Here is a 25779-nt window from a genome sequence, read left to right as displayed (position 1 = left end):
CACATGTGTCAGTCTATGGGAAGAAGCTGAAACTCCGACACCGGGCCTTGTAATCTGGATTTATGCGCATAATTAATTTTTATGCATGCACTAAAATGCTTTCTACGCTAAAAACCTCTGTGTGCGCAGAAATCATATTCATGTGCACGTTGAAGTCTTGTTTGTACGAAAGATTAGTTTTGCTTGCATAAATCACAGCTGACAGACTCCCCACTCCTCCGAGTTTAAAATGTGCGTTGTAGTCAGCGCACTTTCATTCCTGGTGCATTTGCTTGCCATGAGTTTACTGCATTGGGAGTTACAAACACTTTAAAACCTGTGCATTAAGAAACCATGCACTGAACTTCAGCACACAGTTTTAACCAATCTCTTATTGCATTGGCCCATGATTTGGCTTCTACAGCTTAATCATGGCCTTGTCTACCTGTCCCTGTCTGAGAAAAGAAGCTTTAAGGACAAACTATATCAAATTTATAAGAATTTTACAGTAAAAGAAATAAATTCTGTAAGGACTTAACCACATGAAGATGGAATATTGGAAATTATTCTTATTGTTCTTTTTTAGTCAATTTAAAATAGTGCTTGAGTGGAGGAGTAGCACTAGTAGCGGGCTGGAAACCAGGGTTCGAGTCCTGCTGTAGCTCCTTGTGACCTTGCACCAGTCACTTTATCCTCCATTGCCTCAGGTACAAAAACTTAGATTGTAAGGAAGTACCTATAGTGCCTGCATGTAATCCGCTTTGATGTGACAAAAAGTAGAATATAAAAATCTAAATAAATAGTGGGAACTAATGTTACTGCAGCTGGGATGAGTGAATTAGTGCAAGTCAAATCTCAGCCTGGTTTGAGTTTGGCAAAATTCAGAGACATATCCCAGAAATGCAGAGGAAATCCATTTGATTTTTCTTATGAATTTCAACAAATTCTGAGCAAATACTAAGGGCCAGATCTTAAAAGATACGCGCGGGCGTAGATTTGTTCATGCAACCCGGCGCGAACAAATCTACACCCGATTTTATAACATGAGTGCGCTGCCGCGCGCATGTTATAAAATCCAGGCTCGGCGCGCACAAGGGGGTGCACACGTGTGCACCTTGCGCGCACCAAGGCCGAGGGGAGCCCCGATGGCTTTCCCTGTTCCCTCCAAGGCCGCTCCGATTTCAGAGCGGCCTTGGAGGGAACTTTTTTCCGGCCCCCCCTACCCCATCTTCCCCTATCTAACCCACCCCCATCCCTAATTAAATCCCCTCCTACCTTTGCTCCAAAAGTTACGCCTGCCCAAACAGTTTTAAAAACGGATCTGCAGATTTTTTTTTCCAGTAGATCCATTTTAAATCCCCTTTGTATTTACATAACTTGGTGGAGTTCCTTGAATTCACTTAGGGGGCAGATTTTCAGAGGGTTACACACGTAACATACGCGCATAACCCCCGAAAAGCTGCCCCGTGTGCGCCGCTGAGCCTATCTTGCATAGGCTCAGCGGCGCACTCAAGCCCCGGGACACCCGTATGTCCTGGGGCTTTCCAAAATGGGCGGTCCGGGGACGGTCCGGGAGCGGGGTCAAGTGCTCTGGCTCAGTGGCCTGTGCCGGGGCATGGCGCGCCGGCAGCTGGCCGGCGTGCGCAAGTTACGCCTGCCCAAGGCAGGCGCAACTTTTGGAGCAAAGGTAGGGGGGGATTTAGTTAGGGATGAGGGGTGGGTTAGATAGGGGAAGGGAGGGGAAGATGGGGTAGGGGGGGCCGGAAAAAAAATTCCCTTCAAGGCCATGCCCCGGCACAGGCCACTGAGCCAGAGCACTTGACCCCGCTCCCGGACCGCCCCCAAACCGCTGCCACGCCCCCGCACCGCCCATTTTGGAAAGCCCCGGGACATACGGGTGTGTCCCGGGGCTTGCGTGCGCCGCCGAGCCTATGCAAGATAGGCTCGGCGCAGGCGGGGCAGCTTTTCGAGGGTTACGTGCATATGTTACGTGCGTAACCCTTTGAAAATCTGCCCCCTAAGTGAATTCAAGGAACTCCACCACGTTATGTAAATACAAAGGGGATTTAAAATGGATCTACTGGGAAAAAAAAAAATCTGCAGATCCGTTTTTAAAACAGTTTGATAAAATCACAGACTCTGCCCAGGTCACACTGAATTGGTTCGTGATCTTCTGTTAAATTTGCTCACGCCTAAATAACTGCACAAATATAATTCTTGCGGTGATGGCAGTGCTGTTCCGTTTAAGGGGGCCCGTTCATGCAGTAACACTGCTCTCATTCTATATGTGAAACCACCATTCCTGCAGTAATATCAGTAGCACAATTCTCATGACTGCTGGAAGTACTTACAATCACCATCGTGAAAATATTAAAAAAAAAAAAAAAAAAAAAAAAAGGGATTTTTAAAACAGATACCGTTTCCAAAAATCACAGCCGCCTATGGTGAGTGATTCCTGATTTCTTTGTCAGCCACATTCTATTAAAAAAAAATGTTAAGCGCCAGGCCGTCGCCTTCTAAACTAGAATTCTGAAAAACCTGCCTGGGTCCAAGGGAGGAGCGGATGCACTCAAACGTCCCGCAGAGATCCCTGCCCAAGCCTGTGCAGTGAAATTGCTCTTTCAGTTCATTGTCTGGTTCTTTTGTGATGGGCAGCAGGTGGGAGGCAGAACAGGAGCCTGGAGGAAGAAGCCCTAATCCCTGCTGAGAGCCAGATGGGGCACATGTACAGGCAGGGCCTAATCCATCACGGCGGTCAATTTCCTAGAGAAAAGACTTTGTGTGAATGATGCTGGAAATGCGCCTTACTAGCTGAGTTGAGAGATGCATAGTCCGCTACCAAGCCATTCAAATAATAATTTTAAAGTCTGGGAAATTTGGTGGATGGATTTTATGTGTTACTGGGGACTGGAAAAATATTATTCAAAACCCTTGCATGTGTTTCAGCACTGCGGGAAGATTTTTCGGCAGGATACTTCAGGGCCCAGTGTATCTAGTAATGCATACTGATAAGATGCCTCGCCTGCCAAGGTTTCTTGCTTGCTATACATGTACCCTTGCATACCTGAGTAATTTCAAGCTCTTAATCGTGATGCCTTTAAAGAAATCTGTTCGAGCACTGCCTTGAAAATCTGAACTATAGTATAGTGATTGAAAACTCATCTGTGAACCCACAACAGGCAACAATTCAGACTGACCCGCATTGATGCAACATCTGCATGCACTTTTTACCTGCAGTCTGTTATGATTCGTGGCCCACAGGTAACCCTTGTGAGCCACGGCACTTACCCCTGATGCCGGTCAGCGACAGCACGGCTGGAAGCCACCGGACCCAGCATCCCTCACTGCTGTGATGCCACGACCCGGCTTCCCCTTAGGTGCGCACATGTGTGCGGTTCCCAACCTTAAAGGGCCCATGGCAGGAAAGTCCCCATGGCACTCTCTGATGACATCAGATAGCCCTTCCTGTATAAGGGCTCCACGGACAGCTCACCATTGCCTCAGCAGTGCGTGTTGACAGCGTTCCTGCATCTTCAGTTAGTCTTCTCCTACGCCTTGTGTTCTTCAGCTTTGCCTCGCCTCGTCCAGCCTCGATCTTGCCTTGTAACCTGCCTTCCTTGTCATCTCCAGCTTCCTTCACCTAGCCCGCCTTGTCCAGCTTTGTCCAGTGTGTCTTCATCCTCCCTTGACCTGACTCTCCGGATCTGGATCTTCTGCCTGGACCTAACCACACCTGTTCACAGACTGCCCCGACCTTCACCTGTCTTTGACCTCCATCTGGTCTGCTGCCTGGACCTGACCTCTGGGTGACATTGGACTCTTGCTCTTGCCTCCGCTCTAGGGAGCCGCCTAAGACCCGCCGGCCGCCAGAACCCAAGGGCTCAAACTGCAGAGGAGGGGGGCGGGTAAGGTTGACGCTCCAGCCTGTTCTGCTACAGGGCGCGTTCACCGGCTGCCAGCGTAGGCCCCACAGATTTGCCTATGAGGCAGTGTAAACTACGCCTCAGCACCAAGAGCTCACACCAACCTTTCCGCAGTCTTTGCACCAGTTTTAAAAAGGGAACATCACACAGACTTTCCCATTTAAATTGTTGTGGGCACCTGTGCCTGCAATCTGGGCAGGTCCGGGGGTCCGGTACACATCCGGGGCTACACGTGCACATTTGAAAATGCATTTTGTGGATGTACTTTACCTCCCCCAGCTTAAACACGTCCCTAGGAACACCTCCTCTCAAAGACTGCAACTTTCAAACCTGCGCACAGGTGCACATATGCACGTGTATGTCTGTGCGTGCCCAGGGACGTGGCTATTTTAGAACATGCTTGCCTGTTATAAAATAGCCTGGCCACGCTCACACACGTGCATGCAGTTTTAAGTGTGAGTGCACCTAGCCACATAAATTGGGTGGATACCACGTAAGTCAGGGTATTTTATAACCAGTATTCATCCATGCCATTGCCAGTTTCACCAGTTCCTTCCCCAGCTTGTCCAGTCAGGAGTTAGGTCCTCAAACCCCCCCCCCCCCCCTGGTTTAATGGCCTGTACTCCCTCCAGTTACCCCTAGACCCTTTAAACCCATCAGAAATGGCTTTTTTCCCCTTTTTTTTTTTAATTACACCTCCTCCATAGCAGAAGTAAACTTAAAGTGATACCGGGCCTGGGGTGCGTCCAGGCGCACAAATATTTACGCGCACATCGATCGGCCTCGCCTCCGAACGCCCGCGCCCCTTTCTGAAATCGAATGAGATGCGCGCAGGCGCCTGGGCAGCTTTTAAAAATGTGCTCGGCTCGTGCAAGCATCCCCCTCAACCGATGCACGCGCTGGGCTTTTGAAACCTGCCTCAAAGCGGGGGCCGGGGGGGGGGAACGCGCACTGCGGCCTGAGTTCCGGGCGTGCTTTTGGTCACGTGGCGGGCAGGCTGCAGAGAGCCGACTTAACGCCTGTTCACCCCCAGCAGCAGTTGCTTTGAAGACTGCCCTGAAAAAAAATTCTTGCCCTTGCAAACGTTTACATACGTTTTCACGGGAGAAGGTAAAAGGAAGGAAGGCTCCCCTAACGCGAGCATGAAATTGGCAAGGGTGCTATCCAAAGCACTTTGCTTAGTAATTTCAATAGAAGAGAACTTTGCCCTGCAAGCAGCCTCGGCGGTGGGCGTGTTATCTACACGCAGCCTGCACGATGAGAGCGAGTTCAGAGCCGATGCACAGAACACATTTTTGTTCTTAAGAGAGAACCTTCCATCCCGCTAAGGGTCTCGTCGTAAGAAGCACTAGTCAAAAGGTCAGATCTAACTCCCTTCTACCTTTCTCGGGTGCTGGCATCGTTTGGCTGCCCAGAAGGATAACTCAGAATCTCCCAGTCATTACATTGAGTCCTGTCCTTACCACTGACAACATATAGGATGGGTTTTAAACCCTCGATGAACCTCTTGAAGAATTATCAGAGTATTTTTTTTTGTCCTCTAAACGTGCTCTTGCCTACCAGCGACCCTCTCATGCATGTGTCTGTAGCCAGACTATCAGGGGAAACTGTTCCAGTCGGCTGGGCTCTCTTTTTTTCCCCCCGTGTGAGTAAACAGACAGTGTACTGGATCCTGGTAGGAACATCATTAAGGGAAGGATAACTGCTGCACTTCAGAGGAACTTCCTAACTCTGCAGGCTTTAATTACACAGGGCAGTTTGCATACAGGCTGCACTTCACAGGATAAACAGACAGTGAATAGAGTGCTGCAAACCAGCAGCTTCCAATATCAAGAGGGCACAGCTTAAAATAGGGTGTAACTATCTTCCATTCCTCACCATAGGAACGTTAGAAAATTTCCAGCGGTTTGCCGAGTCCCTGTCCCCATGAGCTGATGTTTCCTCTTAGTGGTCAATTCAGCTCCCTGCTCTGAAGCCTGCTGATTCCGCCCCCTTACCACTCTAGGGTGGGAAAACAGCTTTTATTCACATAGCGAGGAATTAAGCAAGACCCTCTTGGAGGGAGGTTCCTCTTAGTTGTCCTATATAAAATGGGCAAGGAGCAACAGGGATGCCCATCGAGGGTGGTCCCACTGCTCCACGGTGGTCTGCTGACTGCCCCTCTAGATCAAAAGTGCTCACTGAGAGGTGAATTTTAAGACCCACGCGTGGGTGCACATGGATGTGGTGATTTTATAACAGATGCACATATATGGACCCCGGCATGTTTGTATGCGTAAAAATACTTACGCACAGACTCGGCCTGCCCATGACCCATCCAGAACCCGACCCTCTTTTAACTTTATGATTTGTGCGCGTACCAGGAGATGTGCACGCACTCACGTGGTTTTTAAAATCTGCGTGGCACGTGCGTTTAGCTCCCGGCTTTAGCGTGCCTAGGCCTTTTAAAATCGACCAGTGGATCCAGAATCTGCTTAGACGTGCGCTGGCTATAACAGTTGGGGAGGGGGGTCTCCTAAGGTTTATTGCAGGGGCCTTTACTCACACAGGTCCGTTATACCTCTAAACAAGAAGTGCGTGTCAAAATCACATTTCATTGTTTAAACCAATTATAAAGCCAGACCCCTGGGAATGTATGAAGACCAACGTAAAAAACTATGATGAGCTCAGCTCTGAATATTAGCAACGGAGGCGAGAGATGATTTGTACTACTAAGAAGCTTACACTGTATACTTTTACCATTTGGGGGTGCTGGCAAAAAATGCTTAGGGCATCTGCCCCTAAATCTGATTACAAAGGCCAAACTTACAAAAAAGGCCCTCAAAGCAAGCAGGAAAGCTGGGCTACAAAAGTGCACAAAACGCCTGCATACCTGGCTTGTAATTTATCTTTCACCCCCAGTACCAAATAAAATAAGTTCTCTCATTCTAAAAACACCAATTAAATAATATAATAGTCTGTGCATTTAGTTCTTTATGTAAGAGGCAGAACCTGGGAGACAGCTTAAGGACGAGTCCCAGTTGCACACACGGGCCAATACAGTAAAGTCCGCAGGAGAGCGGCGTGTGCACAGGCCACTCTCCTGTGCGTGCGATTCAGTATGCAAATTAGGTCCGACAGTAGAAACAGGTAAAAAGAGGCGCTAGGGACACTAGTGCGTCCCTAGCACCTCTTTAGGGACAGGAGCGGCGGCTGTCAACAGGTTTGACAGCCGACGCTCAATTTTGCCAGCGTCGGTTCTTGAGCTCGCTGACAGCCACGGGTTCAGAAACCGGACGCTGGCAAAATTGAGCGTCCGGTTTTCGAGCCGCGGGCCTACTTCAAATTTTTTTTTTTTTTTTTAAACTTCGGGACCTCAGACTTAATATCGCCATGATATTAGGTCGGAGGGTGCACAGAAAAGCTGTTTTTACTGCTTTTCTGTGCACCTTCCCGGCGCCTGCAGAAATTAACGCCTACCTTTGGGTAGGCATTAATTTCTGAATCACACGGGAATATCTAATAGCGCCCGCAACATGCATTGGCATGTTGCGGGCGCTGTTAGGTTCGGGGGGGGGTGGGGTTGGACACACGTTTTCGACCTCTTACTGAATATGGGGTAATGCTAGTGCGTCGAAAACGCGCGTCCAATCGTGGGTTAACAGTGCGCTCCGGCGAAGCGCACTGTACTATATCGGCCTGACAGGGAGGGAGATGCTCAAAGCCTTCCCCATGGATAAAACAGTGCTTTAAACTCCCCCCCCCCTTATATTCTGGGTGAAAGACCGGGTGTAGGCCCTCTGTTGACGTCCTTTTACCCACAGTGAGCGGGGGCTGTGCACTTACATGCCTAGGGTGGAATTTTCAAAAGTATATAGGTACGATGTTGAGTTTTTTTGGGGAAAACGACCTGGACAAATCATCCGGTGCATACTGTGTGTGGGTAGCTTTCACAGGATAAGTTTCAAAGAGAAAGTGCGCGCCTGCTGTCACTTGGGAAAACAAGCAGGCAATTGCCTTTGCAGCAAATGCGGGCAGTTAGAAAATAAAGCCCCTCCCTCCCCCAGCAGGCTTTCCCAGGACCGGGGGGGGGGGGGGGGGGGGGAGAGCAGCGCCTGTACTGGGCAGCTCTCGGTGGATTTGGGCTAGGTGCTACCCAAACATCCCACGCTGGTCTGGGGCACAAATCCCTGAGAGCCGGGCAGTGCCAGAGGGGCCGCCAAAACCAAGGTGAGGTGGGTAGGAGGGGAATGGTTTGGAAGGCACAGAGAGAACTGGAGTCAGCCACACCCCCAGTTTAAATGAAACCCGTGTTACTTTGGTTAAAGCAGATCGGCCAGGTTTGGTTCAGGACCCATTTATTCAGCCAGCCGGCTCCACCCATGTGATCTCTCTCAGTTTATCCCATCCCACAATACTGGCCAGCAAGATTACAACGATTAGACATCAGGCCAGAACAATCAGATCGAAGTCCAAACCAATTCTCCTCCCAAACTCAACGAGCCAGGTCAAAAGCAGAAATCCAAGCGAAACCAGGGCGGCGTGGCTTACATAATTCAGACTGAACAAAGTTCTGGTTTCCCCAACTGGCATGGCTCCCACCACTTCCAACGTCCTCCGCCTAGCCACCACCCCCAGCTCTACGCCACTCCTTCCAGTTAGCAAGCCATGGCTTCTCTCAGGATGTATTTCAGGTTTCACGCAATGCCGCCTTCCTTGCTCCACGTCTACAAAAGCAAAATGAGCAGTACAGCACTGTGAAACCGTAAGGGGTTCTCTCTGCTGATTAAAATAAGCAGAGCTAACAAGCACTCAGACTCACATGCGGTTGCAAAGATACCCAATCAGGCTCACACTCACTTAGATACCTAAGGTGTGCACACAAGGTACACTCAGCCCAGCTGCCCCTTCCCAAACCATGCTGGCACAGACACACACACTTACAGGCCGATACAGTAAAAAAAAAAGCGGGAGGGCCGGCGCTCCATGCTGAGCGCCCGTTCTCCCGATGCACGCCCAGGCACACCTCCCAGGCACGTGATTCTGCATTTAAATGAGGCCCGGCGCCAATAAGGAGGCGCTAGGGACAATAGCGCATCCCCAGCGCCTCCTTATTAGCGGTAGAGGCGGCTGTCAGCGGGTGCGACAACCGACGCTCTATTTTACCGGCGTCTGTTTCTGAACCCGCTGACCACCACGGGTTAGGAAAACGGACGCCAGTAAAATTGAGCATCTGTTTTGCTAACCGCTGACCGGTGGGCAGATTTTTTTTTTTTTAAGTTTTGGTTCCTCCGACTTAATAATATCGCTAGAATATTAAGTCGGAGGGTGTATAGAAAAGCAGTATTTTCTAGGGATGTGCAGAGCAAAATTTTATGTTCATATTTTTTATGTCCGAAAGGGGGTCCCACTTGCGGCCAATATGGACATAAAAAAAATCCAATGAGTTGGGTATATGTACATATGTGCAAAATAAAAATATAAACCCCCTCACCCTCCTTAATCCCCCCCCCCCCGACTTACCACAACTCCCTGGTGATGGAGCGAGGAGTGAGGACGCCATTTCTGCAATCCTTGGCGAGATGCATGTGACGTCGGCGGCACGTCGAGTGACGCCGGCATCACGTGATTCCCGGCTCGTTCGCGCCGGACGGCTCGTTCGGCCCAAAAAGAACTTTTGGCCAGCTTGGGGGGGTCAGGAGGCCCCCCCAAGCTGGCCAAAGTTCTTTTTGGGCCGAACGAGCCGTCCGGCGCGAACGAGCCGGGAATCACGTGATGCCGGCGTCACTCGACGTGCCGCCGACGTCACATGCATCTCGCCAAGGATTGCAGAAATGGCGTCCTCACTCCTCGCTCCATCACCAGGGAGTTGTGGTAAGTCGGGGGGGGGGGGGGATTAAGGAGGGGGAGGGGGTTTAAATTTTTATTTTGGCTCAACAATCGCGATTTCCCACATATCGAACATATCTATGTTCGATATGTGGGAAATCCGATCGTTTATGTCGAATCAATTTTTTAAGTAAAAAAAAAATATGAGTTGCGTTTTACTAATGCGGTCAATCCGAATGCACACCCCTAGTATTTTCTGCTTTTCTGTAAACTTTTACCAGGTTGCTCAGAAATTAACTCCTGCCCTTGGGTGGGCGTCAACTTCTGAGCAGAAAATGTTAAGCTTGGCTGCACATTTTACTTTCAGTATCCCGGGGACTAACCAATAGCCTCATCAACTTGCACCTGTGTGTGATGAGCGCCATTCGTTTTCGTGGGGGGGTTGGCCGCGCGCTTTTGACGTGCTAAACCCCTTACTGCATAAGGGGTAATAGACGCGCATCGAAAATGCCCGGCCGATTGCGGGTTAAATGGTGCGCTTGGCCTGTTAGTCATGTAGCAGCAGTCTTTGTCCCTCTGTCTCTATATTTTGCGTCTCTCTTTCTTTTTTTGGTCTTAGCACTTCCCTCCGCGCATTCCTGTCCCTTGGTTGGAGCTGTGTTGAATGGGGGACAGGCCGGGTGGAAGCTCCAAACGGATCTCCCTCCTGGAAGCAGAGCTTGGGGGTTTTACAGAATTTCCAAATAACTATTATTCATTTTAGGGTTCCGTAAACAGAAAACGGTCGAAAGGCACTGATGTAGCTTAATCCTATTACACTTAATACAGGAAAACTGGTTCTTCCCTGCTAATTTTCGTTCCTGTAGGTACCACGGATCAGTCCCTGCTGGGCAGGAGGCTCAACTCACTGTCTGTACTGATCCGGGTCCGTACAGGGAACTTGAGCTTAGTTTTGTAAAACATAGCTGATAATGTAGATGCATCATTTGTGTGGTAAATGAACTGACTTGTTTTATTGCTAATAAAGCCTTATTACAGTAAACATCTTAGCTTTTACAAAGAATTATATTACAGAGGCTGTGAACTCTCATGCTCTGAAAATGCGAGTGCAAATATTGCCATACAATTCTCTTTGACCTTTACTCTGCAAAAAATTCAGAGATATGTGCAAAAAAAAACAAAAACTTATGCATGGGAGTAAATCTCCAAACAGACAAAGTCAAATAGGCCCTAAGCCACCCTGAATAGCCTTTTTGAGCAGGAGAAAATCTGCACAGGCTTAATAGCTTCCCTTTGATATTTGGCCATCTATTCCAGTGCTTCCCAACCTTTTTTTTATATGCTGTGGCACACCTAGCACTGCAATCACTTTATTGCTGTACAACCTCATCTAACCTTCTCCGCCCCTTGGCATCCAGGATGAGGCCTAGACTTAACCGGCACCCAGAGGGAAAACTGAAATTGTCCGCCCCCATCTCTCTCTCTCTGTGCCCTCAACACTCCCCTTTTCCATGTCCCCCCAATCTCCCTCTTTCTCTAACCCACCCAGTGCTCAAGAGAGGCAGCAGCTCACCCTGCCCTCCCGATGTGTTTTCAGCAGCAAATATTATGCCAGCTTCCCCATTCCAACCTCTGCCCAGCCGAGCTCTTATCTGCCACCTGTGTGTTTCGGGGCTTCTCCCCATAGGCCGCCACGCTCCCCTTCCTAGGCTAATTGATTCCTTTCAGGGAGGTGGGCTCAGCAGAGGGCGGCTCTGGCAGCGATGGCCCTGCAGGGCAGCTTTGGCAGCGGCTGCAAGTGGTGGAACAGAGTAAGGGCGGAAATGATGAACAACTGCCTCCCACGTGGGGGGGGGCTCCCACTTTCTCCTGCAGGCATCCACGCTCCGCGCCCGTGCGGCGGCTGCGTGCAGCCTTAAAATGGACGTCAGAGAAGGGCACTACTGCAGAGAAGAGGGTGCTGGAATATCGGCACCCGTTGGGCATGCACACAGGCAACAGCAACCCCCGCCCCCAAAAAAGCTGGCCCCTGTGGGCATCACCACCATCTTGGCTTCATCTCCATTCTCTGGCATCATCGCTTCAGTTCCCGTCCACACTTTCCCTTCCCTCTCCCCACCCACCACTTCGCATCACCGCTTCCTCTCCCCCCCCCCCCCCAAGCGGCACCACCACCACTCTCCCCTCCACCTCACGTCTTGACATCAGCACTTTCCCCCTTCCTTCCCTCACTCCCTGGCATTGACATCTTCCCTTCCTGCTCGGGATGGTCTCAAATCGGCCCAGGAGCCCTTCTCCTCCTCCTCCAGCTGCAGTCGGAACCCGTACAGGTCCCCGCAGTCGCACGAGATCCACCGGGACCCCCCCCCCCCCTGCTTTAGTGGGAAGCCAGCAAAGGAGAAGGTGGTGGCAGCGGCGAGGAAGGAGGCACCGCTGGCAGGAGGCCGGGAGCAGGGGGAGGAACACTTTGCTGCCTGCAGTGGCAGCTGTGACCCGCTCCATGGGGTGGCCAAATGTTGGAGGCCACACCTGAAGCTCCTCCACCACGGCACGCTGGTTGGGAACCTCTCACCCGTGCAGCTCAGATATTTTGCAGACCTCAGGCTCCTCTGCAAATAAAGGGTAATGCTGAAAGCCATTTCTGCGTTGGGCTTTTTTGCTGGTAGAATTACACACGTAGTGTCACTGCCCGTGTAACTTTCACTGGCAGTGAGCAGTGGCATTCCTGGGGAGGGGGGCAGGGCTGGACAGGGGCTTGCACTCACCTGCACTTTTGCATCTTCAGGCACAGATAACAGCAGGGCATGAGCAGGTGCGGGACTGGTTTTCCTGAGAATTTTCAAAGTGAAACACTGCAAGTACTTTTACTTGGAAAACTGGGGCAGAGGGTAAAGGGAAGATTACCCCCACAGTGGGGTATCTGGACAAGCATGCTGAAAGGAGGCTCGCACTTCAGTGCTGCTTTTCCTAGTGTGCTGCTGCAGATTTTTAGAATCCTTTTAAAAACCATGTGAGTTAAATATTTGGGCATGAAGTGTGCATCTGTCAGGTACTGCCCTAGTTTGTTTTATTCTAGTACATGTTTATTATTTAACGTTATAGGATTGCAGTGCATGGAGCTGCAGCCTCGGTTTATTTGGGGCACTGTCTTGCAGTACAATTTTGATTTTAACGTTCTTAGAAGTAGAGCTCTTTGGGTTTCTCGCCATCCATAAGTTAGACTGCCTGCCTTTAAAGGTGTCCCTTTCCAGCTGCAGTCCTCCTCTCCAAATTTTGCCCCAGATACAGAATATCTGGGGCAAAATGCATGGAGTTCCCAGAGTCAAAAGCAAAAATAAACAAAACAAAACATCAAAGTATAATTTTGGTTTCTAGTGCAAACAGGCCAGTTTGTGATTTCTGATTTAAAAAAAAAAAAAAAAAACCCCACCAAAGATTGAGATACTCTTTGATGATTTGATTATGACATTCTTCAGTGCTCAGTAATATTCTCTGGGCAGTGTGTTTGGTAAAGGAGGGGGTGACCGGTTGTAAACCCCCTGGGTGGAGCTCCAGTGCCCCTCCTGATCCATCAACAGTGACCAGGGTGTGGTACTCCATGACTGCCACCTCTCAGAAAATCATTTTGCATGTTTGTTAGTTGGGCAAAGCCTCCTGCCATTACAGGCCGAAGTCTTTGCAGAGAGTGAGAAATCAATAGTAGGTTTCAGACAGCATTTACGCCTGCCTTTTTTTCCTGATTTAGCCAATCAAAATTCCACCATGTGGCATGTCATTTTATAGATGACTACTGGCTGATTTTCAAAGGAGAAACCTCAAGAGCTTACAAAGGCAGTCAGTGTTTGAATGCATTCCACCCATTGTACCAAATCCTTACCACGAAGAACAAATCAGTAAATTGTTGAGCAGAATCTGCCTGGAATATTCAGAGGTTACACTCCAAATCTGAGCACTGACTGAGAACAAGGAAGTGAAAAACCAGCGCTAATGAACTACAGTAGTTAGGGTAGACCTTTTTGACTTAAGACGCCATGAAGTCCCCGACACAAAGCTGATAGTTAATGTGCCGCAGCTATGCAGGGGACCTGCAAGTATCTCTATAGGAGCCACTACTGATTTACATGGAACTCCCCGCAGTGTTCCCAGAAAGCCAGAATTGGGCTTCGTTCTTTTCAGAACCACTACAACTGGCCGGGCGGGCCTCCCTTCACTGAATTATAATAGCCTGAACATTTTATCATCCTGCCTAATAATGCCAACCACCGCTCGGAAAAGGGGCCAACCCGCATCAGGAGTGCACGGGAGACGAAAGTTGGTAATGAAAAAGAAAAACAAGCGACGGCTAGGGATAACAAAGCACCAACATACCTTACACACTGTACTGCACACGCACTTTTACCAGTGAGGAAACAACAGCTGGGCCAGTAAGGGGAGAAAAAGGAGGCATGGGGATTTCATTCTGAAATGCCCAGGTGTACTTTTATGTGGGCACTTTGCATCTGCTTCAATGTAAGTGCTAGGCACACAGATACAAACTACCTGGTTCCCCCTGCCAGGCTGGATTTTCAAAGGGAAACTCCATTGGGGGGGGGGGGTTTCCCTTTGAAAATCAGCTTGCAAGTCCATGGGCACAACATAGCCTGCAAACCCACAGGCAGTCTGAAAATGACCCTTTAATGACCACACATAGAGATTAATTAGCTTTCAGTCCTATTAATAGCCAGTCAAAAGTAGTACGTTCCTTTTTCACTATAGCCACAAAGATATAATTGACATACACTATCTGTGTATGACCGCCAGGACTTAGCAGCATTTAAGGGCACACATGCCGATTCATTCTTCACTCAAGGGTTTACTTCCCTTTCCTGGGGGATACAACCTACACAGATCACTTTACCCATAAAATACAGTCATGGCTTACTGGCTTCCATCAAGTCACCAATTAACTTAGTCTTCATTCTAAAAATAGGCAATACCAACTTTTTAGGATGCCACATTCACCACCAGTATGAACCAAACTTTCCCCAATGTTGGCTCGTGTGAGCTATTAATGCTCGGTCCAGATAAGGTGGTGTGTGCATCTATAATCAGCTTTGTTGTGGTCAGCATTAAAGAAGTGCTCACTAACAGGTCGATACTGTAAGACCGCGGGAGAGCGGACGAACGCCCGCTCTCCCGGCGCGCGCACCAGCCCTTCGCCGGTGCGGGCGATTCAGTATTTAAATGAGGTGACGTGGGAAAAACAGGGAAAAGGAGGCGCTAGGGACACTAGCGTGTCCCTAGCGCCTCCTTTTTGTCAGGAGCGGCGGCTGTCAGCGGGTTTGACAGCCGACGCTCAATTTTGCCGGCGTCGGTTCTCGAGCCCGCTGACAGCCACGGGCTCGGAAACCGGACGCCGGCAAAATTGAGCGTCCGGTTTTCGGCCCGACAGCCGCGGGCCGAATTCAAATTTTTTTTTTTTTTTTTACTTTTTTTTACTTTTGGGGACCTCCAACTTAATATCGCTATGATATTAAGTCGGAGGGTGCACAGAAAAGCAGTTTTTACTGCTTTTCTGTGCACTTTCCTGGCACTGGAAGAAATTAGCGCCGACCTTTGGGTCGGCGCTAATTTCTTAGAGTAAAATGTGCGGCTTGGCTGCACATTTTACTTACTGGATCCCGCGCGCATACCTAATAGGGCCCTCAACATGCATTTGCATGTTGAGGGCGCTATTAGGTGCCGCGGGTGGGGCCGCGTGTTTTCCTCCCCTTACTGAATAAGGGGTAAGGGAAAACACGCGTCCAGAGCAGGCTGACAGTGCGCTCCGACGGAGCACACTTTACTGTATCAACCTGTAAGAAGGAAAATGAGCAATAGAAACTTTATTTAAAGTTGATGTCCCTCCTTAATTGATCTGTTAGCCAGTCTAGCCAGAGGCCTACTTCCAAAACTCCCCCACCCCCGAGGTCAGATTTCCTGATTTCTCTGCCTTCAGCTGCCCTTCACTCTTCCTCCTGACCAAACAAAAACTCCCCTACTGGCCTCCAGAAGTCAACTCCATTAGGTTACCAACAGACCTGTAAGCAGTAAGACACTCTACGGCTATAGATATAACTAACCCTTAGTACAATGGCGCTTCCCACCCGATGAGATAGTGTGCAATAGTTTACAATTCCTTTTGCCTGCAAGTAGAGTGAAAACAAGCCGTTCGGTATCTGCTCTAAAAGAAAGTTTTTCCCCCTTCAGTTCCAGCTCTTTCCTATCTGATCAAATAAAGCAAAACCTTCCTTTGACAATTTTGTCATAATGAGCTGGATATTACACTTCTTTCATGTAAGACTCCAACACCTGTTTTGCTGCACCTTTATGAGGACAAAAACAAGCTTTACATTACAATTAGTATAGCCAGACAAAAACCATGACTAACTAGTCTTTTATTTCTTTGTAGACTCTAGCATACATTTCATATTGTTTGGTTTTTAAATATAATGCTTACGATCCTCTCTCTCAAAAACGCCTTCCATTTGGACCAGACTGTTTACATTTCCCCTTCAACCATTTTTTTCCCAAACATAATTGTACTATAAATCACATCATTCTTCATTTGTCTGTAAGGTTTGTCCCCGAAAATCTCTCCTGATGCTGGACTGGGAACGCAATGCAATCATGTAGCTATGATCAATATCTTCACACTAACATTTTCTGTAACATAAAATCCACCACTCTACAGAGAATTTTGGGATTTGGTTTGTGGCAATAGAATTATATAATATTGTATTAGTATTGCTGAAAGCTTATTCAGCAAAGTGATCTGGTAATGTGCACATCTACAATTTCTAAACTATATTAAAGGGATGTCTTCCAATAGGGCCAGATGTACTAAAGTGTTCCCTATTTTGGACATGATATATTAAGGCTTTTCTCCCCATTCCATGTCTATGAGGAAAGCACAACTGGCCCTATAGTGAAGTAGTTCACTGGGCAACCAGAAAGATTACATTATAGTATAGATAGTGATTAGCCTGTGATCAATGCTAAAAATTCTAGCAGAAAAACAGATCTAGCAGGAGTAATTTACTTGATTTCCCTCTGCAATACAGAGAAATTCAAGCACATATATTATGCACAGGTAACATATGAACAAAGTGGATGCATTAATTTAAAATGCATGCACATTAGCTACTGACCATTCACACATCTTTCATAAGTATTCATAATTCAATTCTGTTAAAACTTTCAGTTTTACTTTTGATCATTTTTTGTATTTTTAAGTTAGCTGAATAATGAATATTTCTGAAAGATGCAGTGTCACTATCCACGAAGTCTTGATGATTGGCACTATTGCTCACAAATGTCAAACCTGTATTAATTCAACCTATGTGGGTATAGTTTTGCAATATAGAATTCCTAAACCAGGGGAATCCTAGGCGTGCATGCTATATAATGAAGATATTGCATTTGCTAATTCTTGAATGAGACTTTCATTTATTCCAGTGAATAAAAACCCGGGATTACTATTTATCTCCCAATCCCGTGTAGCCTCTTACTATATTCAACTCTGGAAATGTTTGGATGTCTAATAAGACTGAAGATATCAATAATGAAAAATCAGTAGTGCATTCTTAATAATAATAATAAAAAAACTAATGCTAGCTTGAACTTTGTGCCATAAAGCACTGGACGTGTCAACTTTCAAAAAGTCTGATAGACTGGATATATGTAGCTCCACCATGAGTTCGCATCACTATCCGATGCTGCCCGAGAGGATTTTCATAGTCTTTTCCTGATCGTTAACAAACGGAGAGGAATCCCACACAAAGGACAAAAGTTATGGAAGTTTACATAATATATTCAGTACTTTCCTAAATAATGATTGTAACCTAAACATTTAAAAGCGTTTCATTTATAATGCAAAAGATATGGATTTACATTCATATTAGAAATAGCTGCAAAACGTGTGCATTCTTTTCTTCTCCTCCATACAGTTAAAGTGCTGCACTAGACCAGATCATATTCCACCAGGAGATTCAAAAAAGGCTCAGCCCTTCAGTCTTACGGCCAGGCTACGGTCAAAAGGGCAAAAAAAAAACCCCCCAAAACATTGTGTGAAGGTTGCATGAGCCTCAAGAATCACCTGCCATGAACGAAGAAAAAGAGAATGCATCCTGTGTAGGAAGAAGTAAGCAAAGTGCAGCTCTCCGATCAGCAAAAGGGTCAAAAGTGCATGGCTGGAGAAATGTTATGCAGAAAAGTCTCCTGTCTCCCCCCTCTTATTTATTTCCTGCTGGTTTTTTACAATACCTGCTTCCCGCTCCAGCTTCAGCAGCCAAGCCTTAATAATCTCAATGGAACTTGTCCACCCGAGCCACCTGCATACAAGGGCGCACGGCGACCTGACCGGCGGCCACCCGGACCAATCACACCGCGAGTCCGGGAGCAGGGCTGAGACAGCGCGTTTTGATTGGCAGTTCCTAGCATCGACTTTCGTGTCGTCATTAGCTGTCTTGGTTGCTATGGTAGAGGGGAAAAAAAAAGAAAAGAAGACGACACCCCCGGCAGGAAGCAAGCACCGAATTTAAGTTTAGTTTTCTGAAGCTGGAGGCTGCAAAACAGTGCGTGAGATCTTCCGGTGTGCTTTCGCCAACCAAGGCGGAAAATGGCATCGCTAGGAGAATGACTTTATTCTGTTCAGGCAGAGGCCTTGCTAGGCCCCCAAACCTTTGAGGTTTATAATGAATCTCAATCATCGGGATAAATACTCGGCAATGCAAAACCATCAGGGGCAACACGTGCAAAGCAGCTCATTAATGTTAAACGAGAGTATAGCGTGAGTTCGCGTTATTGCTGGAAAGTTTTACACCTCAAGAGAGTTGGAGAAATGTAGTTTTCCTCCGGCGAGCGTCGGCAGGCTAAGGCTTTACTGAAGCTCCCCGGGGCTCCACCTGCCAGAAACCCTCAGGCGAAAGCCCCCCCATCACTTCCATAGCCCCAGCCCCACCACACACATGAAATGCCCCTACGGCTTCCCTCCCCCAAACACAAGAATATAGTTAAGCTCCACCCTCCTGCTGTAATACCCACAACTCCAGGAACACATTGTACTACCGGTTAGTAAATACACCCACTGGCTTTGAGTTATTGAGTTATAAAACTTTAATTATAGTGAATTGTCATTTCTATTCTATTCTTTTTTTTTTTAATTATTTTCCTCATTCTCAGCTGTTGTTTATCTGGAGTTATGTGCCATGTGCAAAGGAATGGGTAGGTATGTAAAAGATCACTGGCCAGTAAACTCCCTCCCCCCCCCCTTTTCAGAGATTTTGATAACTAGGCAATCAAGATTAACCCTTCCCCCCACCACCAGAAAATTCCTGTAAAACACATAATTGGACATCATACTTTTAAATATTAAACTTTAAATTATCTATTCTCTATCCTATATTCCCATGCATCTGTCATCAGGAAGTCTTCCTATAAGGTCTGAGGGTGCAGACTGGCAGGGATTCAATGACTTCTTCCTCACACTCTCTCTTACCAATCTCCATCCATGCAAAGACTGGATATCCCACTCATAAATCAGGAGGCACCAGTACAAACATTTTGCAGTGTCACAAGGTGCTGGGCAAGAACATCAGTAGCATCTCTAGACAGAAGGGCCTTCTATGCAACAAAGAAACTCCCAGCCAGTTTCAACTACCCAGTAAATTGCCATTAAAATTAACCTCATTCAATCAGTCCTATATAGGCGTGGTCTATACAGGATGAAACAGAACGCCTGATATAAACCAAGTTCTGTAAATCCCCTTACTACTCATCATGCAAAAATAATATTAAAATTCTGGTGTCATCTCAGTATTAGCAACACCAATTCCTTCTGTGACCAAGACCATTGTGAAGTAATACAAAACCCTGAAACCCCCCCCCCCCCCCCCCACCCACACACACACACACACAGAACATATAGAACAAACTTGCCATTCCATGACAGACTCAATTCCACTGCTAGACTCAATCAGTGACACCCCTAACCATGAAAAGGCAACACTGCAAATATAAAAGCAGGCCCTAGAATAGCAATACAACTTGTACTTGAACAACAAAACAAGTCAGACTGCTATAGACTCCTACACACTAGCAGAATACCTTGCCTGTATAATACAGACAGACCATCACTAAAATCCAAATAAGTGACAACAGAATTGAAGAATTGAAAAAGAAACACCTGAGAAGCCAGATTCTGCATTCAGTGTAACATCTGAGAAGGAGAAACATAAATGTATTTACTCCTCCATGCATAAAATACAAAGACATCTCAAAGCTGACATATTCCAGTCACTAAACTGAAAATAAAATCCTTTTTTTCTACCTTTTTTGTTTGGACATTTCATTTTCCTAATCATGTTGGTCCAAGACTCTCTTTTCATCTTTTTTCTGTCTTTTTCTAACTCTTTTTCCAGGGTTTCATGTCCATTTGCCATTTCTTCTCTCTTCACTTTCTCCCCTACATCTGTCTGATATTGATCTTCCCTTTTCATCTTTCTCCAATTCTCTCTTTTCTGCCTTTCTATCCATTAGATTTAATTTCACTCTTTCTTCTCCTATTCTTATTTTCCAGTCCTCATTCTACCTCTTTTCACCTATTACACTGGTAAACAAAGATTTTGTTTCCTTCAGGCTTTTTGGTGTTCCAAAAAGATTTTTTGATGCTGATCACAGATATTACTTTGAAATTTGTAAAATCACGTAAGGTTTTGGAGAAACGGCCAATTTTGTGTTACAATAATTGTGAAATTTTAAAACATGTATTTTAAAAGATAAAATAAGGTGTTTTCGTTGGCCCACAAATCCGAACTGTGATGAAGGATAGCCACTTTGATGGTCTTCTGCAAGGTACAGAACGTGTTCCGTGGACAGCCTTCAAGAATGTCGTTTGTAACTTTCTAGGCAATTATAAGGCAGCAGACTATGTCGAACAGGTTGAAAATCTGCTTCAGGCATACAAATTGATGAAGTGCAACATGTCATTGAAGATACATTTTCTTCATTCCCACTTGGACTTCTTCCCAGACAACCTTGGCGCTGGGAGTGACGAACATGGTGAAAGGTTTCATCAAGACATTGTCAAAATGGAGAAACAGTATCAAGGCAAGTGGAACCCCTCCATGCTGGGTGACTATTTTGGACTCTCATCTGCGAAGTGTCGGACAGTGATTACAAATGAAAATCTGCGGCAAAACATTTTTAGTTTAATAAAAATGTGGATAAAGGTGAACCGGTAGATGTAGTGTATTTGGATTTTCAGAAGGCGTTTGACAAAGTCCCACACGAGATGGGATAGGAGGCGCTGTCCTTTCGTGGATTACAAAGTGGTTAAAAGACAGGAAACAGAGAGTAGGATTAAATGGTCAATTTTCTTACTGGAAAAGGGTAAACAGTGGAGTGCCTCAGGGATCTGTTCTTGGATCGGTGCTTTTCACTATATATATAAATGATCTGGAAAGGAATACGAGTGAGGTTATCAAATTTACGGATGATACAAAATTATTCAGAGTAGTTAAATCACAAGCGGGTTGTGATACATTACAGGAGGACCTTGCAAGACTGGAAGATTGGGCACCCAAATGGCAGATAAAATTTAATGTGGACAAGTGCAAGTTGTTGTACATAGGGAAAAATAACCCTTGCTGTAGTTACACAATGTTAGATTCCATATTAGGAACTACCATCCAGGAAAAACATCTAGGCATCATAGTGGATAAAACTGTCGGCTCAGTGTGCTGCAGCAGTCAAAAATAATCAGATTGTTAAGAATTATTAGGAAGGGAATGGTTAATAAAACGGAAAATGTCATATGCCTCTGTATCGCTCCATGGTGAGACCGCACCTTGAATACTGTGTACAATTCTGGTCACCACATCTCAAAAAAGATATAGTTGCAATGAAGAAGGTACAGAGAAGGGCAACCAAAATGATAAAGGGGATGAAACAGCTCCCCTATGAGGAAAGGCTGAAGAGGTTAGGACTGTTCAGCTTGGAGAAGAGACGGCTGAGGGGGGATATGATAGAGGTCTTTAAGATCATGAGAGGTCTTGAATGAGTAGATGTGAATTGGTTATTTACACTTTCGGATAATAGAAGGACTAGGGGGCATTCCATGAAGTTAAGAAGTAGCATATTTAAGACTAATCGGAGAAAATTCTTTTTCACTCAACGCACAATTAAGCTCTGGAATTTGTTGCCAGAGGATGTGGTTAGTGCAGTTAGTGTAGCTGGGTCCAAAAAAGGTTTGGATAAGTTCTTAGAGGAGAAGTCCATCAACTGCTATTAATCAAGTTTACTTAGGGAATAACCACTACTATTAATTGCATCAGTAGCATGGGATCTTCTTGGTGTTTGGGTAATTGCCAGGTTCTTGTGGCCTGGTTTGGCCACAAGAACCTGGAAAAAGGATCCTGAGCTTGATGGACCCTTGGTCTGACCCAGCATGGCAATTTCTTATGTTCTTATGTTTTGTTTTGTGGTGCCAACATTGCTGTTAGGATTTGTATGTTAGTGGGCCCTTGGCCCAAGGTGAGAAGATGGTACTGCCTACGGGGAGGAGCCCCACTGAGCCTCACAATCAGGTCTGAGCTACAGGTGATACAGCCCAGAGAGTACAGGAAGAGTAGGAGACTGGAGTGTGGATGAGGTTAGCCAGATAGGTCCCTCTAGTGGTGGAGTGCTGAACAGGCCCCGAGGAGCGGGGAATGCAGGCAGGGTATGGAGGAGTGCTTGCGAGGGCGACCCCAGGGGGTGGAGCCACAGAGAGAGTCAGCACAGGAAGAATGATGTAGGCTTATCTGAGACACGGGGAAGTCTAGGGGTCTCTGGCAGTGCAAGAGAACACTACCCCGAGGAGCAGGGGAGCGCAGCACAGTCCCAAGTTCACAAGCGCTACCCCGAGGAGTGGGAGCACGGCTTAGTCACAAGCGATGGCAGTGGCCCGCGGAGCGGGGTACACCAGTGCTAGGTCTCCACGAAGCAGAGCAGTGAGGCAGTGGCCTGCAGGGCGGGGTACACCTACGTTGGTCTCCACAAGACAGAGTAGAATGGCAATGGTCCGCAGAGTGGGGTACACCGAATTAACGTTTCACGGATAGAGTAGTTCCTGAATCAAACCCAAGGAGTGGGGGGGGATAGCAGACAGCATCCGAGGTGCAGGGCCCTCCGAGGAGCGGATAGCCAGAGACAGGAGAAGTGCCCCTGAGGAATGGGTACCCGAGAGTGTCTCATGCCAGGAGAAGCAGGAACCAGGAACCAGCGTCCTTAGCAAGAACAGCAGGATTCAGCAAGGAGGGAACTCTTTGCCAAGTCGATTTGTGGTAGGCCCCGATGGTGCTTAAGGGTCCAGGGCTAATGATGTCATCAAGGGGAGACGCCCCTGACATTCCCGCCCTGGCATCCTTAAAGGAGGTCCATGGAGCGCACGCGTGCCTAGGAAGGCCCGGGAGAGACATGGCGGTCGGCGGCGTCCTCGCCACCCTGGGGAGTCCTGGAACGGAACCATGACAGTCGGAGGCGGCTCGCCACAGCCGCGAGTCTTCCCAGAGGAGAGAGGGCAGTGGCACAAGAAGTGAGTAATAGCGGTCGCAGCCGTCGGCGACCGACAGTCATAACAATTGCCATTATAGCTTATGCTGCTACAGACACATAGCAATGCTTAATGTATAATCGCACTTTTCTGGCAAACAGTACATGATACAGACATAATAAATGCATATTTGTGTTCAGCTGGTTGAAATCTACTTTTCACCGAAGGCTGTGGAGAAAACAAAATGTTCCCAGAAATGTGTTTACCAGTGTTGCCTACCTACTAACTCTCATCCCCTTCAAAACCCATTTTGATGTTCTCTCACCTCCTTCCTAGCCCTCACTTTTCCCAGTCCTTTGCTAGCCTCCTGTTTTCCTGCTCTTTCATCTGCGCCCTAGATCCTATGTCCACCCTCTGTACTAATCCCTTCACTGACCCCAGCTCTGTCACTCATTCCCTCTCCTGCCTCCTCCCCCTTTCTTACCCTCTACCTAGCCACCTCTTCCCCATTTCCATTTTCACCTTTTCTCACCCCCTTCACAGATCCATCCCTGTCCATTGCCTTTCATTCCCAGCTCTCCAGGTCCTTCAGTTCACACCATATCTCAACCCTTCCCTACTCTTCAGGAGTGGTCTAATACTTGGCAGTTAATGCCAAAACATTGTAATGTTTTCCAGTTGCAGAGTTGTCCTGTGTGACTGATAGCACTCACGCCAGGATGCCAACTGCTTTCAAAGTGGCAAGAATGCTGCCATGATGCCACCAGCATATCCGCTCCCTGGGCTCCCCTAGGCATGTGTGTGCAGAGCGTGGCACCCTTTGTAGTCCCTGCAGCTGGATTGGGAGTTGGGTTCCATACGCAGATGTGATCTACTTTGGATAAATGCGCATAGAATCACTGCTGGGCAGACTAGATTCTAAATTCTGATCACTGCATCTCAAAAAAGATATAGTTGCACTGGAGAAATTACAGAGAAGGGAGACCAGAATGATAAAGGACATGGAAAGGTTCCCCTATGAGGAAAGACTAAAGAGGTTAGGGCTATTCAGCTTGTAGAAGAGATGGCTGAGGGGGGCTGTGACAGAAGTCTAAAAAATCATGAAAGAACTTGAATGGGTAAATGTGAAATGGTTATTTAGTCTTTCAGACTAGGGGGGCACTCCATGAAGTTAGCAAGTAACACATTTAAAACGAATTGGAGAAAATTCTTTTTCACTCAATGCACAATTAAGCTCTGGAATTCATTGATAGAGGATGTGGTTAAGGCATTTACTGTAGATGGGTTTAAAAAAGGTTTGGATAAGTTCCTGGAGGAGAAGTCCATTAACTGCTATTAATCAATAGAGAATAGCCACTACTTGTTGCTGGCCTTAGTAGCATATCTATTTAATGTCTGGATACTTGCCAGATACTTGTGACTTGGATTGGCTGCTGTTGGAGACAGAATATTGGGCTTGATGGATCCTTGGTCTGGCCCAATATGGCATATCTTATGTTAGATGGGTCTTTTGATCTTTATCTATAGTCATTTACTATGTTACTATGAGAGTATATACTCAGTTATAGAATCTTCAACCAAAGCAACAGAATTAACATTTTCCTCATAAGCATCCGCAAACATTCTGAGCAAAACTTTTAATGGCAATTTATATGTCATTAGAAATAGAAAGCTCCTATCCTGGACTACAAAGGTGCAATATTGTTAAAACATTTAAACTGTCCGAGTCACCACCAAAATCAGGGATTGCCCGAGCTATCTTAGCAATAGCATAGAATTGTGGTTGCTGTCTGTCCACTATGATATGTAGAAATAAAGGTGATACCTTTTTATTGGACTAACTTTTAAATTATTTAAACCCACTTACAACTTCTTTTACCATTTTTAAAACACTACTAGACATATGCAGCACTGTACAGCCACTCCTAAGAGTCAGTCCCTGCTCCATGGAGCTTACAATCTAGCCAAGACAAACATGTATTTATTTATTTAGTTGTTTTTATATACTGACATTCATTGGAGTATATCACATCGGTTTACATTATAACTGTTAGAAATAGTAAGACTAAGGTGTCTTGCTATAGATACATTGTAACATTGCAAAACATAAAAATAACTTGAAAACTTAAAAAACTGAGACTTAATACATTATAACATATAGGCATTTAACTTAAGACTAAGGTATCTTATTATTGATACATGGTAACATTTAAGCATCGGAACATAATAGCATTGAAATGTAGAAAATGTATGAGATGGTGAAGTTGATTGTTGAGAGGATAGAGTATACTTGTATCTGCTATGGGGCATGGGCGGAATAGTTAGATTAGTCTGTGTGTTGGTAGGCTTTTTGGAATAGCCAGGTTTTCAGGTTTGTTTTTTTTTGAATGATTGGGTGGAGGGTTCCAGTCTTAGTTGGGTGGGCAGCTTGTTCCAGAGGGATGGGCCTGCTACTGAGATGATGCATTTTCAGGTGGAGGTGAGGTGGGCTAGTTTTGTGTGAGGGATGGCAAGCAG

General features: G+C 46.6%; 2 protein-coding genes across 9 annotated transcripts in view; one reads left to right on the top strand and one right to left on the bottom strand.

Moving 5' to 3' along the window:
* PLS1 (plastin 1) overlaps positions 1-18392 on the bottom strand; it is a 164627-nt gene extending 146235 nt beyond the window's left edge. For 2 of the 5 annotated variants that reach the window (XM_029617059.1, XM_029617060.1), the window contains exon 1: positions 17994-18389. The gene's annotated coding sequence lies outside the window, so the exon portion shown is untranslated. Of the gene's footprint in view, positions 1-17993 lie in introns of all 5 variants that reach the window. The other 3 variants (XM_029617061.1, XM_029617063.1, XM_029617062.1) reach the window with 3 other exon arrangements.
* The window catches only part of ATR (ATR serine/threonine kinase), a 368882-nt gene that overhangs the window by 21318 nt on the left and 321785 nt on the right, over positions 1-25779 (top strand). The window lies entirely within an intron of this gene.

This window comes from Rhinatrema bivittatum, chromosome 9, assembly GCF_901001135.1.
Source record: "Rhinatrema bivittatum chromosome 9, aRhiBiv1.1, whole genome shotgun sequence".
NCBI classification, from domain to species: Eukaryota; Metazoa; Chordata; class Amphibia; order Gymnophiona; family Rhinatrematidae; genus Rhinatrema; species Rhinatrema bivittatum.
This window is presented reverse-complemented; position numbering and strand designations above follow the sequence as displayed.